Consider the following 6,000-nt stretch of genomic DNA (forward strand, 5'->3'; position numbering starts at 1 on the left):
TTTGACCTCTTAAGTATCCTAAAAAATGGTTGCTTACAGATGGCCATCTCATTTCTACTAGTTGATGAATAGTTTAAATATTGGTCCCGATATAGCTTTTTATAGAATCTCATTCCCAAATCAATCAACTGGAAGAATCAACTGTTAATACTTACACACTGCTGCTTGTTTTTCAGCAAATTATTGATCATACTGGGATCTTTCATTTTGTTCTATACACGAGAAAGTTACGCAACAATCTTTATTAGAAACTTTGTCAAAAAACCTTCTTGATTTTCTCTTAAATGGATCCCCATGATAAAACATAAGTTGTTTAGAGGTTACATCTAGATAAATATCCTCATAAATTCTTGAATATGTATCTTTAATGAGGTTTTATACCAAGTATGTCTCCTGATTAGTGTTTGGCATACAGGCAACCATCTCAAAAATTCCTTTCCATAATAGAATAGATGCAATTATCTCAATGGGTATGTTTTGGACACTCTTCAAGCAACTATAGCAATCCAGTGAGGAAGTTGGTCTATTCAGTTCTTTGTGAGTTACAAAGACTATCATAACTGACTTATTTTTATTGTCAGTTACATAACAGAAGATGCTATTTGGATTGAATAAGTCTAAAACATTTTGAACTATTCCTGTTTATCAAAGACAATTGTCCTAATGTTGGTTTCCTGTCCCAGTGTTGTAATGTTTCTTCTCCATATAGTATATACAAGCTAAAAGAAGTAAGGTATCGCTGAAATAAGGTTTCAGACATTGGTTTCACCTCTACTCTCCACAGTATGAAAAAGAGGCAACTGAAAGATTGAAATGGCAGAATAATTTGCATCCAATTTTAAATTTTAAATAAAATGGCCCCAAACATTTGTTTTAAATTTCAAGCATTTGCCAACTTGTTTATATGTCATTTTGAAAGGCATCAGCAAGTGTTTTATTTGATCTTACTACAACTTTCCTTTGTTGCAAGCCAGCAGTTAATTTTCTTCTCTTTCATGAAGAGTAAATTCCTCTATTACAGATAACATAGTTGTATACTGGTAGTGTGTTCTTATTGTTGAATTCTATTGATTTACAGTGCTAACATGAAATATCTGACACCTGTTTCCTGTTCTTTGAATATGTGTACTGTAGTCAAAGAGGGCTGATAAGGTTCCCTTTCCCCACCAGACATTGAGCTATTTTAAATGTATAATTATTGTTGCATGTCATTTGATAGTTACACTAATTGCTGCCAACCATTGTCTGTTTGCACTTAATGCTGAAACCTGATCAACATCCTGCTTTGGTTGATGTTTGGTGGTAAACTTTAATTAACTCTTATTGCATTGAAGAAGAGCTCAGCTTCAGTGCTAACTAATCATTTACCTTCATTACATCCTGACAGCTCCACTTGTTCCTGGTCTTAATAGATACACTAGTCAGTAAATAAACCTCCAAGTCTTCATGCCTTGAAGTTGTTTCACATTGATATTTTGTTGTTTAAAGTTCAAAGATGATAAGTGAAAAAAACCTACTTTAGTTGGTTCTATATGGGTGGGGAGGCAGACATCAGTCCAACATGGCTTTTTTTCATATCAGGTAATTTTGTTTGAATGGTAGCTGTAGATTGAAGATAACATTACTCTTTCACCATGCTTTCTGTCCTAATGCATGCATCTTTCGAATCAATGCAATTAAGCCTGTCTTAATGTTGAAATTCTTATACTTATTTTTTACTGAAATAGTTCTCCTGTAAGGATATTAAACCTTAGTAATCAAGTTACTGGCAGATCATGTAAAATTCAACTTAAAATAGCTGGCTACTTGATTTTAATTTGACATCAGGTTTGTTTGTAAAGGAATAATGTGTAGTTAAACCAAAGAGTTTATGATTGTGGCTGATATATGTTTGTTTACAATAAAAACTAATTAAAGCATAAAAGTTAATTATTGAATTGCTCACTTCACTTATGCAGACGAGTCAAATTAACTTGCATTGAAAAAAATAATGAAAGGCCCTATTTGATAAAAACAGAAGTCCCAGCTGATTTTGCACTAGCCAAACAAAATTTGGCAGATTACTCAAGAACAATATTAATGACTATGTTATGTTTAAAATAATTCTATGGCCAAACTAGATGTTTAGGATGAAATCATTTCAAATCATGAAGTCCACTGCATGGCTGGATATATTTTATTGAAACCAATCCAATTGAAAATAACTCCCATTTCTATATATGCTGTCAGTCATGGACTGGACTGGTCTTAAGTACAGCATTTCCACAGCCTTAAGTAGCATTGTATCTTTCATTTTATACTCTGTATAACTGAATATCCATTATATTTTCTCATTTACTGCTTTATGTTTATCTAGTATTACAGTACAGTTAAATAAGTAAGAATTGCATGGGTTACTAACTAGGTCCATTGATTACTTTCTAGAAGAAATATAGCAACTAACTTAAGAACTTGTAATCACTAATTTAAAATTCAATGTTTCCAATAGTTTTATTGGAAACTTGCCTGTATCTAATCCTTGGTGTGAATTATCAAATTAAAACTCTACAGTAAATGTATTCTGTAGGGTAATTCTAGCACAGCAGTATTTATAACATTATAAAATGTGTCAGTAGCCTATTTCAAAACATGAGATTATAGGAAAACATCTGGTCTCTCACATTTACACTTTTTGAGTTCATTAAATTTTCAAAAGCAGTCTCACAAAATTAAAGATGATTTACTTGATTGGTACTATCTAAAAATAGTAGATTTGGTAATTTGAACATCCATGAAAGCAGAATAATGTATTTTTAAGAGGAAAATCTTTTTCATGAAGGAATTTTTCAAATTTAAGGGTTCAGGTCTTTCATTTTGTGCATACAAAATTTGAATTTTTAAATCCAATACAGATTTTGGGATGAAAAGGAAAGCATGAAGTTCTTTTCAGATGGAGCTTGTAAAATGACTATAATTTACATAACCTTTCACAAAGTATGTTGTGTGCATTACAATACAGGACTTGATTGATTTGTAGATTAATATTTATACAGCAAAGGAAAATCAAAGGGATTAAGCAGTCATCATTGTAACCCTAATCCTACTTTGCATAGATAAGACAAAGGATTACTGTTTAAATTTTACTGGGTCACTGCTGTTCAGATGCACCTTTCTGTAAAAGAAAGACAAGAGAAATGTTGCTTTTTTATTTATCCAGTGTTTTCCTGATTCCACAATTTAAGCTACAGACTAAGGTAGTTACTTTGTAATTAAATACTGCTGGCTGGATTAATGCTGAAGTAATGCCAGAAAAAGGCTTGTTGATTGCTATTTTTTAAAAAAAATAATAACAAACATGATCAAGTCAGATGATTACAAAATTTAATCTAAAGATCAAACAGAAAAAAAGAGAAATATACATTGTCATATTTGTTATACAGATTGCTTCTGAAAAGAAACCATTTTTTAGTGGAAAACTGCTGATCTTCTTCCAGAGGAATGAAGGTGAACTGGTTTCACTGAGACAGCTAGGAACAATATAAAAGAATTAAACAATATTTCAATTGTTTAATTTAAATTAAAAGTAACGGACAGCAATCTGGCTATCACTGAATCTTTCATATATAAAACAAGGAAACAACCATTTCAAAGACATGTAAAAGCTGATCTGTCACATGACATTTCAAAATAATGGTGATAGTTTTTCAAACAAAATCTGAACCCATAGCCTTTGAAGATGATAAAATAAAAAGAAATGAAACAATATTGTGATTCCACAGTCAGTCAAGTATGTGATTTGCAAACTTTTCTGGTTTTCTTTTTAAAGTGATGCTTTAAGTACACAATATATTTGGTTACATCCTTTTATTCAAACTTAATTACTTTCTCCCCTTTGTCGTGACATGGGTGGAAAGTTTTTGCCGTGTCAGGAGAGGTCGTCACACATTCTTTTGCAGTTCTCTTCATTAATTCCTCCTTGCAGAAGCATTTTCTGTCGTGCTGGGAAGGTAGAAGGGTGTAATAGAAGAGCTCTGAAACATCAGCAGGAAGCTCTAAGCTGGTTAATGCAGTATAATTGTCTGGACATAGACTGGTCTTTGTTTGTGTCGTTCACTTCGAATCAGCTGTAATTAACTCCAGAGTGTTTCCAGATTGCCAGCAAAGAAAAATTACAGCTTTTCTGTTTTAAATTGGAAAGCTCACAAAGACATTAACTATGCATATTGCTTTTACTTTGATATAATTCTCTTCGTAAAGGGAGCAGAGAAGGTTATTTGGCACCCATTGCCCACCTCTGATCTTTCAAGTCATGCTGTCGTAAAGCTGTTTGATAGGGTCTCTTAGTGTGTCATGGCTTTTATACGGATCTCTCTCCAAGAAAGTGTCTTCTTTGCATCCTTCATCTGCCATATTATGTTGGGGCTGTTTCAATAACTTTGATTTTTCGGAGCTTTAGTTCATGTGCTGGCAGTAGGTTCTAGATAGATATAAAAGTTCATACAGGCAACCAGGCTTGAATTTGTTACAGAAGGAGCATATTCAGTTTTGCCAATCTTGGTTTCTGTATTGTTACAAAGACCTATATCTCAGTTCGATTATGCTTTCCATTCTGCTTAGATTTTAAACCTCATGCTTTGGTTCAGGTAGTTTACCTGTCTTTGGAAATTCTAAATCCCAATATTTGAAGGGGAAAAACAAGTCAGATTTTAAATCTGCTTCACTTGTGATCAGCCAGTTGCCTGCCACACCCAGAGTAAAGGTAAAATGAGTAGCGCTTTATAATTACAGATTCCAGTATGGTCTAAAATGAGGGGACTGAATGAGCAAGCCTCTAACTAATGCATCTAATAATACAGCGCTGTACACAAAAGATCTGTCAGCAACTGATGCAAAAAAGTCTAACCAAAATCTCTCTTCCTCCCCTTTTCTTCTGAATTTAACAATAAGGAATTTAAGCCTCAATGTGGCTTTAGCAACCAAAGAAAAGAAGCTCTTGGTGTCTGCATAATACCACTTTGATGGATTTTTTCATCAGCTCTCTGTACGTGGTAACAAATAAACAAGCATAATTATACTTGTGAAGGCCTATTCATTGCTTTGTCAGGATTAGATATATGTGCAGTTTTCACACTGAGCCTCTCTTTTGTCTTTGCCTAACTCACTATGACATATTGATAGAGGATTTGGGATAGGGAAAAGGCCACAGCAGAGACAGTGATGACCTTTTGGAAACTTGATATAATTCAAGGATTTTTATTTATTTTCTTTTTTCTTTCTTTCTTTCTTTTTTTAAAGATCTGTACCTTGTTCCCAAATGTAAGTGGGCAACTTTTAACCCATTTTTAGCAGAGTAAATAAAGAATCAAAGTGATCTGAGATGTCTAAAGAGCAGATGGGAACAAAAACAATAGAGTAAAAAGTGCCTTGCTCTTCGTTCCCAGCACTTTGCACTAGGGCTAACCTAGCATTCCATTCCCATTATTCTCTCCTCTTGATCAGATCACGTTCTTTTTAATCATTTCACAAACAGTGTCTCACTGAACCATAGAAGAGGGTTGGGACAATATCAATTAAAAAAACAGAGGTAAAAGTGGCATTTCTGATTCTGAGCTCTAATGGGAACTGCACTCTAAATGCAGGGGAATTCTTCTATTGTTCAGAAAAGCAGCCCCCCACCCTCCTTTCATTAGCAAAGCTGGCTGTAGGTGGGTTTTATAATTTGACTGAGCAGAGTTTAGAGAACAGTTTTTATCCAGGAGCAATACAGAGCTTAGTAACAACTTTTCAGTGCATTGTCCATGTTTTTCTAATAGAAAAGGGGTTAGATCATCAAAGTCGTTGGCCTTCCAAACTGCTGATAGAATTTACTATACTAAGCAGGTTAGCAGGTATGTATTCAACTGCTTACTCTTAACATAAGATTTTCTTTTTTTTCCTTTTTGGGTGATTTTGAACCTTGCAAGAAAACAGAAACATTTATTAACAAACAATTGAAACTAAGTTGTGAAAGTTAGTTGTATG

General features: G+C 33.6%; 1 protein-coding gene across 1 annotated transcript in view; it reads left to right on the forward strand.

The window, feature by feature from the left end:
- The window catches only part of ZFHX4 (zinc finger homeobox 4), a 210,863-nt gene that overhangs the window by 15,190 nt on the left and 189,673 nt on the right, over positions 1 to 6,000 (forward strand). The window lies entirely within an intron of this gene.

The sequence above is a fragment of the Vipera ursinii genome (genome assembly GCF_947247035.1).
Source record: "Vipera ursinii genome assembly, chromosome: 3".
In the NCBI taxonomy this organism is placed as follows: domain Eukaryota; kingdom Metazoa; phylum Chordata; class Lepidosauria; order Squamata; family Viperidae; genus Vipera; species Vipera ursinii.